At 38.6% G+C, this 17335-nt stretch overlaps 1 protein-coding gene across 1 annotated transcript in view; it reads left to right on the forward strand.

The window, feature by feature from the left end:
* The first annotated feature begins 1934 nt into the window (after positions 1-1934).
* The window catches only part of SMIM14 (small integral membrane protein 14), a 71567-nt gene continuing 56166 nt past the window's right edge, over positions 1935-17335 (forward strand). Inside the window, exon 1 of the mRNA XM_004266247.4 lies at positions 1935-2164. The gene's annotated coding sequence lies outside the window, so the exon portion shown is untranslated. The remainder of the gene's footprint in view (positions 2165-17335) is intronic.

Raw genomic sequence — 17335 nt, forward strand, 5'->3', positions numbered from 1 at the left:
ATTCAAAGGGCTGGAGGAGTATATATTTCCAGAGTGGAGAATCACTGGGGGTTTTCTTGGAAGCTAGCTACCAAAGATCCTAACATCTTGATTTTCCTGTAATTTACTTTATAAAGCAAATACTGATAATTTTGCAATATTGTGTACAGTCCAATCTTGCAGCATACTGTTCTTTTAAACACAGCTGTGTTTTCAAACACATATGTGCGCATGGGTGCACCCAAGTATTGAGACTTTCTGTTCCACAATTAAGGTTCCACAGACTAAAGACCCTCCGTTACAAGGTCAGCCTATGAACTTCATTAGGGCACTAGATTCCACTTCAAACTCTGAAATTTGAGTAAACAGAGTTCAAGAGTGCAGAGTAACAGCCAAGTAGCTGGACTTCTATCTACTTGTAACCTGTTAATTAACTAGGAAACACTTTGAGTCTTACCAGAAATTTTCATTTTCTAGAAAATTTTACCTGCTTTAATTAAAAAGCTCTTCTCTTTGTTTACCTACCTTTATCTAGAACAGGATTTTCTAAGTCCATGTGGCATTTTATGAATATTTTATTTTAAAGGCACAGCAATTATTCCCACGTAGGTTATTCTAAAAGAACTCAGGGCACAAGGAGACTTGGCAAAATAAGCAGCCAGACATCCCCAAAAGATTGTCCTCGGGTCTTGCCTCCAGCTTAGTCCCAGGTCCCCTCCCGGATGCCTGTTACCTCATATGCTCTAGAGCTGTTCTGTCTCATACGGTGGCCACTAGCCACACCCTACACTTGCAATATTGAAAGTCTGAATTGAGCCTTGCCCTAAGTGTAAAATACACACCCGATTTTGAAGATTTAGTATGAGGTAAACATTAGTATGTCATTAATAATTTTTATATTGATTATATGTTGAAACTAGTATTTTGGATAATTAGGTTAAATAAAGTGTACTATTAAAATTTTAAAAAAAGCTCTAGCAGATGATACTAATTTGCTGAAGGTGATTCAGCTAGTTCAGGTGATTAACCAAATACTGAGGTAGAAGGCCAGGTTAGATGAAAAGGTCAACTCAGAGTAAGGAAGACAGTTTCTTACAGCTAACCTTCACCTCTCCTGCAGGATAGGCAAATAGGCACCTTCGTGAAATCTTTGTTTGGAACTCACACTTTCATTTTACCACTAGTCCCTCTTTAAAGTCTGTCAATTCATGGACCCAAGAAAACAACAGAGTAGCCCTAAGTTTTCCCAAATTGGGAAATCTCTTGGGTCCCAGTTGTTTAGCAGGGAAACTAAGAAGGTTAGAATGAGAGTAGGAAGCACCAACTTAGTTTACAAAGAAATGAGGTTCTTACACCACAAGTATTATCCTTATTTCAATCCCTAAGGTCAAAGCAACAAAGGTTTAAGCTGACTGCCTCCCAGTTCCCCACTATCTCTGGATCAGCCTTAATACTCGTCTTGAACTGATTTTTAGTCAGCTTTCTGGATGCACTGTTAGGGAGGGTACAGGGGAATAACTGCCACGTTTGACGTACTGTTGTACATATAAGACTAAATACTGATCCCCAATTTTCACCCGGGCCTGAGTGATCGAAAACAATCTCTACATGTCTCAGAAGACATCAACTTGCGCCCACGTCTACCAATACCCCCGCTATTCTAAAGACTCCGGCCGAGGAAAGCCATCAGCTTAGGCAAAGGGAGACACACTGCAGAGGACGCTGTCCACGACAGACGACACAGAGGACACACTGGCCACTTCAACAGACACGTGGCCTTCCCTCTCCACATCGGAACGCTCGGCTCCACCCCTCCCACCCGGAACTACAACCCCCGCGCTCCACGCCCGCACGAACCGCGTGACGCTCGCGCCCGCCCCGCCTACCCGGACCTACTGGGCAGGCGCAGGGCGCGCGCATGCTCGGCAGGCCAGCTGCTGGGGGCTTCGGGATGCTGCAATCTGTTGCGCCGCCGCCCGCGGAAGCCGGCAGATCCGGGTCTTGTGGCTAAGAGTGACGTGGTCAGTAGAGTCAAAACAGAGGAGGGGAGGAAGCAGCGGCCAGGAGCGGCGGCGGCAGGGACGACCGGAGCAGCTGCTGTGTTCCGGAAGCTTCAGGCGGTCTTTCTGCCGAGGCTTGGTCCCGGCCCCCATCTTCCCCGCCCTGTCGGTTGTTGTCTGGGCGGGTGAGTGTCTGCCCCTTCTCCCACCGCCGTTTGCCGGCCCACCTTCCCCTCACCCCGGTTTTTCCTGGTGGCTACTCAGGCTCTGGCGGACTGCGGCAGCTGTGGCAGAGCGGGGCTGCTTCTCGGGCTCGGTGCGTCCCCGGCTGGGCTGGCGACTCTGCACCTGGAGAAGCCCGCTGCTGCCGAGCCCGCGTCCCCCGGCGAAGAGCGAGGCGGAGAGCCTGAAATTTGGCTTTCTCTGCAGGAAACCAGAGTCGGGACTTGGCAGGGAAGTGGACGGTAGCCAGGGATGGTTTCATTTTTAGGGCAAGCAGTAAACTCGGGTGGAGGCATATAATGGAGTAAAAAGAAGAGAGAGAGTCGTAGCTGGAAGGAAAGCCCCACAAACCTTGAAATTCACACTATATAATTTACCTCTGTTACTCAGCCTTCGCCGGGTTTGATGAAGTCACTAGGATACGTCCTTTGTTGTGATTAATGAGACTAGAGAGCTGCCGTCCAGAAAGCGGGAGCTTTTAGCCCTTACTGTGTTGTGAATTTGAAGGATTCCATTTTTCTATTTGTTCAGTAAGTGGAACCAGAGCCGACAGTAAAGAGGTAGCACCCTTTATTGGAACAGATAAAGTGCGATAAACTGGTTACCAGAGTACCTGAAGTCTTATGTTGCCATTTAAAGCCAGTTTTCCAAAGTGGCTGTTTCTGTGTGTTTTTTAGCCAAGATGATGTTTGTTAGCCGTAGAGAATCAATAGGATGTTTTCAGTTGTCCTAGTTTGCAAAATCGAAGATGTGGCCTTAAGAGAATGTCTTGGCTTTGCAAAAAGTCGGATGAGCTTCCTGCACGTAATACCTGTGTTTAAAGAGATCTTCCAGTTTTTGTGTTATTGTTAGAAACCACTGGCAGGTGTACGTAGAATAACTTGGATGGCGTAAGACCTTTCAGACGTAGTCTCGAGACCCTCAGGAGGCGTTCTCGCTGCCCAGTCTGTGGAGCTTGCAGAAGGCTTGTGTTCCCTTCCACTTTAGATGACCGGCCACGCAGATTCCTCTAGTGTAGCCTGCTTCGAGCCCTGCCGCTCTCCGCACTTTTCCACCGCAGGAACGAGACCGGAAGACCAAACCTTCCTTTTGTCCTAACTTATTTTTAAAAAAGAATATTTTTCCCCAGAGAACTCATTAATTGAGGTGTTTCTTTAGCAAACGGCAGGAAAGAAAAACAGAGCTATGTGCTAGATTGATTGTCACTTATCAAATCCAGGTCTTAGGAAGTTAGACTACTCCCTTGAAGGGTATGTCCTTGTGTGGCATAACATGGACCTCTTCCTAACAAATTTCTTCCTTCCTTGTGTGCAACTGGGATCTTTTTTCTTAACACCACAGTTGGAATCCTGCTGATTTACACACAAACGAAATTATGTTTTCTTGAAGTTCTTTTTTTTTTACCTTTAATGCTAACCTATAACTGAATATTTTTGTTTATATGAAATAATTTGTGATAATTGGAGAAAATGTTGATTAAAGCAGATAAGCAAAAAAAAGAAGAAAGTAAGTCATCAATATTCTTGCCATCCAGAGATCACCAGAATGTCAGTAGTGGTTTTATATCCTTCCAGACTTTTTTGCATTTATGTATTTTATACAAAAATGGTATCATACTGCATATGGTTTTCTGTAACCTGCTTTTCCACATAGTAGTACTTCATTTTTGAGTAACAAAGTTTAAATTTTTGCATATAGGGACTTGAAGACCTTAACTTTTAGGGAATATTCACTGTATGTTTGCCACACCATAATGATTAAAATCGTGCTTCTAAAAGATTTCCTTTCAAATCTCTTATGATGATATTGTAAGATTTATGAAATTAATATGCACTGTGTGACAAGGCTTTGCTTGTTTAACTCTTGAAAGAGCAGGCACAGAATAGCCTGAGATGACAATATGGAAGTTTAAAAAGTTTTTGTTCATTTAGTGATCTGATTCAGGTAAAGGTTTAGTTCTATTCCATAGCTGCTATATACTCCATATACTGACCTGCTGTCCAGGCTTCTGGGAGTAAGATCCTAAAAGATTTTACTTTATTTTACACACTTAATATTCTTTATTAACATTGAGTCTTGGATGTATGCCCATTTAGTCCAGTGCTTTATCAGTGGTGCCAAAAGAGAAGAAAGTTCCCCTTCACCTCAATTTCAAAGGATAAGTACATACTACAAAGTATCCTAAACATGCTAATAACGTATTGGGGTCTGTTAGTCATAAACTTAGCTAAATTTGCCTTAAATTATAGTGTTCAATATATATTCTGGATTTGTCCACTTCTTCCCATCCCTACTGCTACCACCTTTGCCAGCTAACCATCTCTCACCTGGCATACTGCAGCAACCTCCTGGTCTCCCTGCTTCCACTTTGGCTTTCCCCTTGCCACAGCCTAAGGGATCCTTTAAAATGTAAATCAGATTGTGTCACGCCTCTGTTGAAAAGCCTCTCATCACGTTCGGAATGAAATCCAAACTCTACCAAGGTTTGCTAGGCAGTACATGTTTTGGCACTGCCTTCCTCTCTTATCTTGTATCCGAATGCCTAGATTAGTACCCAGGAGCCTGGTCACGTGGCACTAGCATTGTCCTAGGAACTTGCCAGGCTTGTTCTTGCCTCAGGGCATTTGCATTTGCTGTACCGTGTGGATTAGATCTTTTCCCAGATCTTCCCATGGCTGATTCCATCGTGTTATTCAGGTCTCAGTTCAGCTTCTGCTTCACGGAGATTGCCCCCACAATTATCTCACCGTTCTCTCTTCTTTATTCCATCACTGTCTGGAATTTCATTATTTTTTGTATTCTGTCTCCTGTACTAGAAGTTAAACTCTGGGAAGATGGGGACCTTGTCTGTCCTTTTCACTGCAAAGTAGGTGCTCAACGCATGTTGGTTGAATGAATAAACCTGAACACACCTGCATCACTCTTGAACGTACTGTCTATTTTAAACCAGTTCTTTCTATGGAAAACCCCTTATTTTCAGCTTCTTTTTGTAGGGCTGTACCTTTTTGTAGGGCTGTACCTTGATTCTCCAACTTCCTGATGTTCGGGCCAGAGAACAGTCACATTCTACTTTAGACCTATGGAACTAATCCCTGGGAGGAATTGGTCCCAGGTATCTGAATTTTCAACAAGCCCTTTAGGTGATTTGAATGCTTGTCAAAGTTTGAGAATGTGTTAATATTTTAATGGCTTTTCTCTGGGAGATTTCTTCTTGCTCTATAGTAGTAATGATAGCTGTCATTTTGGGGAACACTTTGTGTCAGGTACTATGCTAAAAACTCTAAGCATGTTTTTCATTTAACTGTAGAGCAATTCAGATGTAGGCATTCCAGCTCCCACTTTACAAATGAAAGAACTGAGACATAGTAAGTAGCAGAAAGTTGGATTTGATCCCATGTCTGTTTTCTTAATCACTGTACCCTACTGCCTCTGAACTACAGTGTTTAGAACTGTACACAGTACTTTGGTTTTGATAGGCCATGTTTTTGTTAAGGCCAAAGTAATGTTTTTTGTCCTGTTTCCAGTCGTGTCCTTAATGAAGTCCATTGTTCTGTTGGTCTTTTTGCCTGAGGTTGCATAGCTGGTAGATGACCTCAAGAAACATTCTGCCAAGGTCTTCTTGCTTTGTTGTATTGAATTTTCAGAGCCTACCAGGTTTAAAGTAAATTTGGATTATTTTCTCCTTCCTATGCATTACCTTGCATTCCACACCCCAGAAATCCATCTATCACGTTTTCCCTGCTGGTATAGTCATTTGAATTCTTCCTACATTTTTTAAATTGATTTGGGTGTTTTAATATTTGGACAGCCATTGGATCATCATAAAGTGAATAGATTTCTCACTGCAAGACCTCTTTCCAAATGAGTAAAAAAAAAAAAATTGATTGATGCATTAATTTGGAGCAGTTAATCCAGAGAAATACCAGTTGTCTTTACTCTCTTCCTAGTCTTGAAGCCTGACAAACTATGTTTATCTGTCGAAGCTCAGGTCATACATGACCTTTAGCAGAGCTCTATCCTAATCCACCTCAGGATTCTGTAAAGAGCCCTTTGTGGCTCCCATCACTTCACCTTCCATATTATCAGTAAATTGTCTGTGGCTCTCTGGCCTATTCAATTGGGAGGTCCATGAGGTCAGGGAGAACCAATTAAGCAATCAGTAGGCTTGCTGATGGAATAAATAAATGAAGAAAAATCACAACTTTACCTGTATCTGTAAAAAGCAGTACAATGCTAAAAGGAAGTACAGTATTTGTAATAATCTTTTCCCATATAATGTAATAAGACTTAGAACAAAAACTTCAATAAAAGACACTGAATTGTCTAAATTGATAATTAATAGTGATATATTAGTATACGAGTTGTAAAGACTTTGAAGAAAATTAAAGACTCCCGACTGTTACATTGTGGCTTATATTAGGATTATTTTAAGATTGTAAAACTTCTTAGACAAATATTACTACAGGCTTGTGAGTAAAGGTATTCTTTTGGTGTGTGTTTATGTGCATATTCATATTTTGGCCCATACAAAAAGTGCTAATCATCTGAAATGGTTGGGCATATGTCAGTAGATCCTAATTTAGGTAAAGAAAAGCTTGGGCACTTCAAAGGCATTTTAAAAGAGGGCTGAAAATTATTTGAGTCTGAAATTTAAAAAATGTTACCTGTCTGAATATCAGTAACAATGGCATTTACTATTCATGGAGTATATATGCCAGCCTCTTTACTTTCTTTACATACTTTATGTTTAGCTTACACATCGGCCTTCCAAGTCAGATATTGTTACCCCTAATTTACACTGGAGGAAACAGGCTCTGGTTAGGTAAGTTGCCCAAGGAAAAGCCACTGGGACTGTTGGGATTCAAACCCAATTTTCTTTGACCCAAAATTCATATACTTTATATTACAACAGTGTTGACCAGTCTTTTTGTCTTACACAATCATGGAAGTTACAACAAGTAAACCTACTTGTTCTGGCTGTCAGAATATGCTAATAGAACTGCGATCATGAATTGTTTTGTTCTATTTAAGCCTAAATTGGATATGCATTTCTAGTAGTCCCTCTTTCTTTTTTTTTTTTTTAAACACAAGACATGCTTGTTACTGAAAAGCTGCAAAGGATAGTAATATATAAAGCCAACAACAAAAGCTATAATCCTGTCATTCAGAAGTCATCTCTGTACATGTATTTCCTTCCAGTCTTTTTAAATTCATCTTTGGTACAAATGAGATGTAATACTCACATAAGCTTGTATTCTTTTTCGGGAGTTGTGGAGGGGGTTAACATAGTGAGCTCTTTACTGTGGCCTTAGAAAATTTCTAAACTTGATTTTAACTGGCTGCATTTTATAAGATATTTTGAATAAACTGGTTTACTCGAAGTTTTCATTTTATGTTGGACATGAATGTAGTTTCCAGTTTTCACCATTATAAATAATGTTGTGGTGAACCATGGCTTTAAATAGTCAACCAACCAGTCTAATTATTTAAAAAGTCATAATTGGGCTTCCATGGTGGCGCAGCGGTTGAGAGTCCGCCTGCCGATGCAGGGGACGCGGGTTCGTGCCCCTATCCGGGAAGATCCCACATGCCGCGGAGCGGCTGGGCCTGTGAGCCATGGCCGCTGAGCCTGCGCGTGCGGAGCCTGTGCTCCGCAGCGGGAGAGGCCACAACAGTGAGAGGCCCGCGTACCGCAAAAAAAAAAAAAAGTCATAATTATGACATTTAAATGATTTGAAATGTGATTCAATCATAGTTCAGCAAGTATATATAGCATACATATACTTGTAATCCGAGAAAATTTACATGAGAGTTTTTAATAGAGGTTGCCTGTGAGAAGAGAGTACCTTTTACTTTTGCTTTTTTTTTTCAACTTTCTGTATTTGAATTTTAAAATTAAATGTGATTGCTTTCAAAATTTAAAAAAAATGTTTAACTCCTTGGAAAAGTGTATATTTTTCTATACTAAAACCAATTTTTAGGTGTGTAGTAGGGCTTATATTTTGTTTATAACATTTTAAACTTCATTGCTTTTGTTTTGAAGAAAGTTACCTTCTTATTATTTTCATATTGAATTTTCATTTCCTTTTTTAAATTTAGGTTAAAGAACAGATGTGAGTCTCAGTTTTGTAAAAATACAGAATAAAGCTGGGTTTTGCTCGACTGCACTCATTGACAAGTATTACAGGTGCAGCACTTTCAAATTTTAACAGCTAATAAAGATGCTTCAAATCAAGTTAGGGATATAGTAAGCATCTTCTTCGTAAATGAAGACTTAGAGGACAGTGTTCTGGTTACTGTCTTGTTTTAACTTATACTTTTAAAAAACAGTAATTTTTTCCTATAGTATGTATTTTGTTGCTTTGTGCTCTGGGCAAAGGTAATATAGAAGAAACTGACTTGCTTGAAATTTAGAAGACTTTTTTTTCTGTGGTGCTTACTCAAGTTTCATTTTTTTAAATAACATTGCTTTCTTTATCACAGAGGTTCTAAGCGTTTTTCCTGTCATCATGAATGGCATTGATGTGCATCTACGTGCAGATATGTCATCTAGGCTATAGCATGGGTGAGAGAAGCTGTGAGTTACCTGAGTTGGGAGAGCAGTAGCCATAACTCCTTTCTGCTTCCAAAAATCATATAGGCAAGGAAGTGAATGGGAGTGATAGTGAGGAAAAGTCTTGATTCTGCTCTAGCTTATTTGAATGGTGTAAATCATTCACAGATTTGTAACATCACTTGTGATATACCTCAGAATTTCAGAACATACTAGTATTTTGTAATACAGCTATTGAAAGCTGTTTTCTTAACATTTGTAAGTAATTTATATCCACTATGACTTGGGGTCACAGAATACGGAATTTTTATATCATCTGTTGAATTTTTCTGTTTCTTACTTATGAAACACAGCCTTTTTTCCTGAGTTTAAAAATTTTTATTCAGAATATGACTAAGTAGTACTCGAGTAGAAATTTCAGAAAATACTTTTAGAAGATGAAACTTTGGGTTAAGATACTGAGTATAAACAAAAATGATTCAGTTGGAAAGTTTTCCTTTGTTTGACCATTTATAATAAATTTTATCCCTGGATCTTGAGAGAATCTATGAGATTGTTTAAGAGCAAAGAACAGCTAGGGAAGAACAGGAAATTTGTAGGTGAGGGACCAAGGTTCAGAACAGAAGACTTCTTTCTTCCCTTTTCGCTTTTATGCAGAAGAGTGATAGCTGAGCCCCAGGAGAATACAAACACCCCAAAGCAGTATACAGAGAACTTGGGCTGAAGGTCGAAGTTACATTTCAAATCTAAGGGCTTAAGAGTTACTGGCTCAGAGCATTTTACAGTTTATAAAGCACTCTTACAAATTCTCACTTGATGAACAGCCCTTTAAAATGAATAGTTTCAATTATCACTCTTGTTTTATAGATAATCTGAAGTCACAGAGAGGCTAATTTATCAATTTCTCAGTAGTGCCGTAACTTAAGTCATTTATCTGAGATATATTCTTTCTGCTATCCCATGCTGTTTTTAGCAAGTGTTGCCTAAGGTGATTCCTAGAATACAGTCAAATACAGGTAAGGGAAAAAAGGGTTGCAGAGGAAAGTAAAGGTAATGTCTAAGGTGTAGGAAAATAGGGTCACATTAATGGGGAATTTCCAGAAAAGTGGTGGCAGCCCTGGGGTGGACCTTTAACAGAGTCCTGTTCTGCAGAGACATCAAGGAATTAAGGAGGTAAGGAAATTCTAAATAATCTTGAAGAGTTCAGCTTTTAATAAACATGGGATAGAAGTTAAGTTGGTTAAGTAGTTCTCCTTTTGATCTTTCTCCAGAGAGATTATCACAGAAGTCATTTGTGATATTTATTTTGGCCATTAATTATATACTGGTATGTGATTATATTATTATATGAATGAATTATAATTAATAATTAACTTGATAGCAAGCTCTTGGAGGTGGGGCATGCCTTTTATTTCTTCTGTATCCTCCTCTGAACTCTTCTGCTAGTTACCTAGTCCCCTGGGGACTTGTTAGATATATCCTTTTCAGGAAAGGAGAAATGAGAGAAGACATGGGTTTGAAGCCCACCTCTACTGCGTGACTTTGGGTAAGTCACTGACACTCTCTGGGCCTCAGTTCTTTCCTCTTTATTTTTTATTTAATTTAATTAATTAATTAATTAATTTATTTGCGGTACACGGGCCTCTCACTGTTGTGGCCTCTCCCGTTGCGGAGCACAGGCTCCGGACGCGCAGGCTTAGGGGCCATGGCTCACGGGCCTAGCTGCTCCGCGGCTTGTGGGATCTTCCCGGACCGGAGCACGAACCCGTGTCCCCTGCATCGGCAGGCGGACTCTCAACCACTGCGCCACCAGGAAGTCCCGAGTTCTTTCCTCTTTAAATGAGTGGATGAGAACTGGTGCATCCCCAGAGTTTTAAGAGTAACACTTGTCAAGTTTTGGTTTGTTGAATATAAATAAAGACTTAGCATCCTCTAATCTGTACCTTATCTATACAGTGATATCTTGCACAGGCCTCCTGGTCATACTGACCTTGTTTCTTCTATACATTCCCATTCCCATTCTATGAAAAAATGAACATTTTGTTGTCATTCTTTCTAGCGTGCTCTAGTCTCTTCCTTTGGAATAGTATGCCCCCAGAAAGAGTATCTATAAGTTTTTTGTTATCCTGTAAAAATGTTTTATGGTAAGATTTTCAGAGGTGGTTTTTATTGTAGTTTTCTCTTGTAAATAGCTAATTCTAGATGGGCCTGTTGATTTGAAAAAAATGTACAACGTAAGAGCTGTGAGATGAGTTTATTCAGTGTCTTACTGAGGATTGTAGCATGGGAGACAGCCTCTCAGGTAGCTCTGAGGAACCGTTCCAACGAGGTGAGGGAGGAGCTGGTGTGTGTGTGTGTTTATGCAGTCAAGTGAAAGGTTACTGCTAGTCGCAAGGATCAGATACCTCAATTTTAGTGCTTTTCTGTGCATGAGAAGATGCAAGAATCTGGGGTCATTGGAATTCTTCCTTAGATATGCATTTTTGACTATCTAGGGGCCCATAAATCCAAAACGCAGAATGCTTCATCCTAAATTCTTTCAGTGTGTACTTATAGGTCAGCAATGGTTGTGGCTAATGATTTGTTCATTATAGAACTGAATGGTAGGCAACATTCTTTGTTTACAAACAATATAGGGTCACCCTATTGGATCAATTTGGGAGTATTATAAGGAACTTGTTACTGTAATTGCTTGGCTATTAATGTGAATTTTAAAAATTTGTCATGATAGGGACTTCCCTGGTGGTGCAGTGGTTAAGAATCTGCCTGCCAATGCAGGGGACACGGGTTTGAGCCCTGGTCCGGGAAGATCCCACATGCCACGGAGCAACTAAGCCCATGTGCCACAACTACTGAGCCTGTGCTCTAGAGCCCACAAGCCACAACTACTGAGCCCACACACCGCAACTACTGAAGCCCGCGTGCCTAGAGCCTGTGCTCCACAGCAAGAGAAGCCACCACAATGAGAAGCCCATGCACTGCAATGAAGAGTAGCCCCTTTTTGCTGCAGCTAGAGAAAGCCCGTGTGCAGCAACAAAGACCCCAAGCAGCTAAAAAAAAAATAAAACTTAAAAAAAAAAATAAAAATTTGTCATGATAGAATTCAGTAAGTCTTAGCTCCTAAGCATAAAGAATTATGGTATTTAAGGTACATAATAGGGTTTATTTCAACATTTAATTTTTAAAAATGACTTTAACTTCCCAGGCATAGCTTTACCATTTTTTAGCAAATAACAGTTGACTGATTTGAACTTGAGTTTGCATCCTTTCCATGCCCTCTTCCCATCAGAGAATCAGAGATGCAAATGTAGTTTAAAAGAAAAGTATGTCACTAGTAAGAAGTATTAGGAAGTTGGTTGATGGTTATCTCATTTCTGTACTGCTCTAAAGTTGTGTTTATAAGAGTGAAACAAATATACCTAGCATGATTGGTCGTATCTGACAGATGTGGAATGAGTCTTGGTCAGGAATTTACATTGTGACTTCCTGTCCAAGATCTGGCTCATACTGGATGGATGTGTGATCATGGTCAAATTGCTAGCTTATCTGAACCTATTTTCCTCGTTTTAAAACGGATAATTTTCCTGCTTTGACTTTGTCAGAAGGGCTGTTGTTAAGATATGAAAGTAGTTAGAAAGCTACAGGCAAATATAAACTATTATTAGGTATGGCTATGTTTGATTGAGATCCATTTCTGATAAAAAGAATAAAGCAAATGAATATGTTACAAAAAAGTATTGTATACGAGTGAATTTGAACACCTTATTGCATTGAGATGTTGAGTCAGTTGATAAAAGTAATCCCAACAACTAATTATAGCATATTAGTACATAGTACAGTAATGATAGTATTACTGAAATTGATAGGCAAATATTTTGTTCTCCCTGTTTAACATGCAAGGTAGCCAGAGTTTTGGGATAGCTCTGCTCATTTGGTTAATCAGTTTTCTAATTGGCTACTGGGTAAAAACTTGGTATCAGAAAGCTATTTACAGAAAAAAATATTTTTTAGAGGTAATTACCCCTTTGATATAATTGGGAATAAGATTAAAAATAGACAGCAAACTCAAGTGTAGTCTCCCTGAATGTCTGGGGGGCAGTTCCAGCAGTTTCTGGCACATATGTTTCACTTTCTTGGTTTTATAACTTTGGAGCTTTAATCAATAGCATTGACGCTTTTTAGATAAAAATGCATACAATGCTTCTTCTGAGTTCCCCATTTCACTGACCAGCATTTCTATTTTCTGTCTTATAAAAACAAATTGCATGCATTCTAAATTATTACTCTGTATTTTGCCCTTGCTCTGGGTTTTTATTATTTTTTAAGATTTTTGTTTTTGATGTGGAGCATTTTTAAAGTCTTTATTAAATTTTGTTACAGTATTGCTTCTGTTTTATGTTTTGGTTTTTTGCCCGTGAGGCATGTGGGATTGTAGCTCCCCAACCAGGGATCGAACCCGCACCGCCCCCTGCACTGGAAGGCGAAGTCCTAACCACTGCATCACCAGGGAAGTCCCTGTTTTTAATTTTTAAATGGGAAGAGTTTTGATACTGTTCTTGATCACTGTAAAGATTTGGCTATTTGGAAGAGTGATTTTATCATAAATCACCTTCTTAAAATTACGGTAGAAAGATAGTTTTCATTCTCTGACCTTGAGTTAGGTTTGGTTATCCCTACTTTCTCAAGAAGAGCCCTATGTTTGTGTGGGGAGAAAGAAGAGTTTTTGTTTTGTTTGTCTATAAAAATGTATTTCTAAAAAACTTAGGTATGTTTGAAATTTTTGGTACTAAAAGGTAGAATAGTATCATGCATCCGTATGTACCCATCAACTGGCTTCAACAGTTATTCAGCTTATGGCTGTTTTATTTCATCCATACCTCCCCCTTTGGATGATTATTTTCAACTGGATTCCAGGCATAAAATCTCTTTTAACTGGAAATACATAGTGAGATCTCTCAGAGATAATGACTCTTTTCAGATGTGTCAATTGACTTTGTAATGTTAAAAAAAAATTAGTAATTCCTAAATAACATTTAATCCAGTCAGTGTTCAAAGTTCCTGGTTGTTTCACAATTGTCCTTTTGCTAGGTTAGTTTGAATCAGGGTTCAGACAAGGTCTCTACATGGCATTTGATTGTTAATCTCTTAAATTTCTTCAACTGTAAGCGTATCCCTGCCATCTCTTAAGAGTTTTATTTATTTTTTACCACTTATTTATTGAAAAATCTGAGTTTTTCTTAGTTTTGCTGCATCCAACATTTTTCCTGATTTACAAGAGTTAATATATAATCATTATATGATATTGAAAGATAAAATATACAAAATGAAAACTAAAATCCTGTCACCCAGAGATACCCAATGATAGTTTTGGTATGTTTTCTTTCAACTTTTTTGAGTGTGTTTTTTTTTTTTGTGGTTTTTTTGCGGTACGCGGGCCTCTCACTGTTATGGCCTCTCCCGTTGCGAGCACAGGCTCCGGACGCGCAGGCTCAGGGGCCATGGCTCACGGGCCTAGCCGCTCCACGGCGTGTAGGATCTTCCCGGACCGGGGCACGAACCCGTGTCCCCTGCATCGGCAGGCGGACTCTCAACCACTGCGCCACCAGGGAAGACCCTGTGCTTTTTAAATATGTGCATGTGCTTTGCTTATTTTTATATCCTATTTAATATACCTCTGTGTCGTGTTTATTTCCCCATGTCATTATGAAAGAAAATGAAACATTTGACTGCATAATACTTCACAGTATGTGTCATAATTTAAATATTTCCTTTTAGCCAGAAATTTAGATTGTCCCAATTTTTCACTGTGATAAAGCTATGATAACCATGTTAGTACATAAATCTTTGTATTTCAGATTTTTAAATTTTTTTTATTTTTTTGGTCGTGCTGCACGGCATGCGGGACCTTAGTTCCCTGACCAGGGATCGAACCCACACCCGCTGCAGTGAAAGTGTGAGTCTTAACCACTGAACTGCCAGGGAAGTCCCTCAGATTTTTTTTAAATGAAAGAACCTTAGAAGTGGAGTTATTCACAGGACATGAACATTTTTTGACTTCTGGATTCGTATTGCCGTAAAAGTTATAGCTTGTGATCTCAAATGCAGTCTCCACTTTAAGAATCTGTTTGTATATGCTCCATGTTATTAAGATGTCTTTGCTTGTATTAATGGAATATGTTTTTCTTTAAATTCTTTGGCTCTTTTAATTGTATTTGAGAATTTTTTTATGCACACATTTTTATGTTGTAAGTTTGTTGATATTTTTCATTGTGTGTATCTTTAGGAAATTCTTCCACTAGAGGCCAAATAAATACTCACCTAAATTGTCTTCTGGAATCACTGATGGGTGTTTTTTCCTTCTTAATTGCTAGCAGATTTTCCTAGGCACCATTTATTAAAATGTTGATCCCATCCTCATTTATTTGTAATTCAAGTTTTGATATATAAATATATATATGGTTGGTATGTTCAGAAAATTCTAGAAAAAAGAATTGATTTCCTATTTACTGGGTTGTAATATTATCTCTTATCTCTCTCCTCCCTCCACCCTCTTTTTTCTGCCTTCCAGCTATAGTATGTATCCAGATGTCTTTGATTCTGAATGTGCCTTGGGAAAAAACCTGAAAGAAAACTAGTCTCGTCTTCATCTGTTTTCTTTTATTTTCCTTGTTTCATGTGTATTTTTTAAATGAATTTAAAAATGAATTCCCCCCCAAAAAAATTCCCATTTGCTTTTATTTTAAACTCAATTTACCAAACATTACCAAAACATTATACCAACATTAGTAGTTTGTGACATATACTCTGTTGTTTCAGTATTTTGATTCTCTTAATTGTTAAAGCTTCCACCAGAGAATGAGTAGAGGAAGGGAAAGGTAAAACACTGAAAACTGATTTTTACAAAGAATGATTACCCAGATTTAGGGCAAAGGTTGACTTTAGAAGTATCCATTGTATGGTCTGTTTATATACTTGGTCATTTCTCACTGATAATGGGTTTTGGTTTATTTTGTAACACATTCACTTACAGAGTTTAGAATACCTTTTTGTATATATTAATTCTAACCAAGAAATTCAGTGATGATGGAAGGTCAGATAGAGGGTTAAAATAATTTAGCATGTTCAGTTCAAGAGAAAAATTGAAATGTAATTATTTGTGTCTAGAGCTAATGGTTCTTGTACGGGAAGAACAAGACGCTTACTCTAAGGTTATTCTTTTTAAAAGTTAATAGTTTTTGAGTAATTCAGAAGATACAAAGCAGTATACAGTGAAAAGTTTCTTTACTACTTCTGTCCCCTGAATGCTTAGGCTCTCTTCGAGAGGCAACCAGTTATATAATTATTTTTTAATACTAAATTCTTTTTTTCCCCCTAAATTCTTATAGTTTTAAACTGTTCGCAAGCATCCATAGAAGAAAATTTATCTGTGAGTTATTAATGCAAGGAAGTTCGGCATCAACCTTTAGTATTTATTTTGGATAGAATCTTTTGTTTACATGTGTATGTAAATGTTTACATATATGTACAAATTTATGTACCCATATGTAAATATGTGATTTGATTTAAAAAGTAAAATATAGAAAATTAGGAAAACAAGAAGAAAAAACATCTGATAACCTTAACAGAACCAAGTATAATCGATTTAATGTAGAATACTTCTTCCCTAGGTTTAAATTCTAGACACATAGTAATTTTACATACTTTTTTTCCCATAACTACAAGAATTTCACGTTGAGCATACTGGGTTTCTGACTCATTTCTTATGAAGGATATGAATTTCTTAGTTATATTGCTCTTGGAAGCTGGAGCAGGGAACTAACCCTTATTGAAGACAAGAGGAAATGAGAGGTTGGCAAGAGTAGGGAGGTTGAATAAGGGTACATATTTTTATAATTCAACCTTGAGAAAAATAAAGGAAAAATCAAGCTGCAGTATTTCTGGGTTCTTAGAACTGATTGCTCTTCTTTTTTTGATTTTTTTTTTTCTTTTAAGGGAGGATTGGATCTGAGATGTGTAGAGGATAAGCTGACATTTTATTGTTTTGAATGCTTGCATGGAAAAACAGAAATGCCTAATACACAGTACTCTGCCTCTAATCAAAATTAATTTATAAATTTCTTGGTAGAATTTCTTTGAGGGCAATCCCCTAAAGTTTCTGGAGAACAATGAATGTTTGTGGAATTAGTAGTACATTACCCAGGACTTGGCGGTCCAGTGGTTAAGACTCCACTCTTCCACTGCAGAGGGCGCAGGTTCGATCCCTGGTCGGGGAACTATGATCCTGTATCCCATGCGGCATGGCTAAAACAAAAAACAAAAAAACAAAAATAGTACATTACCCAGTATTACTAACTTAAGTAAAATGTCAGTGCTGATTTTTTTTTTTTTTTTTGGCGTGCTGTGCTGCATGTGGGATCTTAGTTCCCCAAACTGGTGCCCCCTGCATTGGAAGCGCAGACTCTTAACCACTGGACCACCAGGGAAGTCCTAATCTATTTCTTTTTATCATTTATAAGGACTTTCCTAGGGTCACCTGGAAGTAGTGGTAGTCTGCTTTGTCTCCTCTGTTTTGTAGGCTTTC

Source organism: Orcinus orca, chromosome 4, assembly GCF_937001465.1.
Source record: "Orcinus orca chromosome 4, mOrcOrc1.1, whole genome shotgun sequence".
Taxonomy (NCBI): domain Eukaryota; kingdom Metazoa; phylum Chordata; class Mammalia; order Artiodactyla; family Delphinidae; genus Orcinus; species Orcinus orca.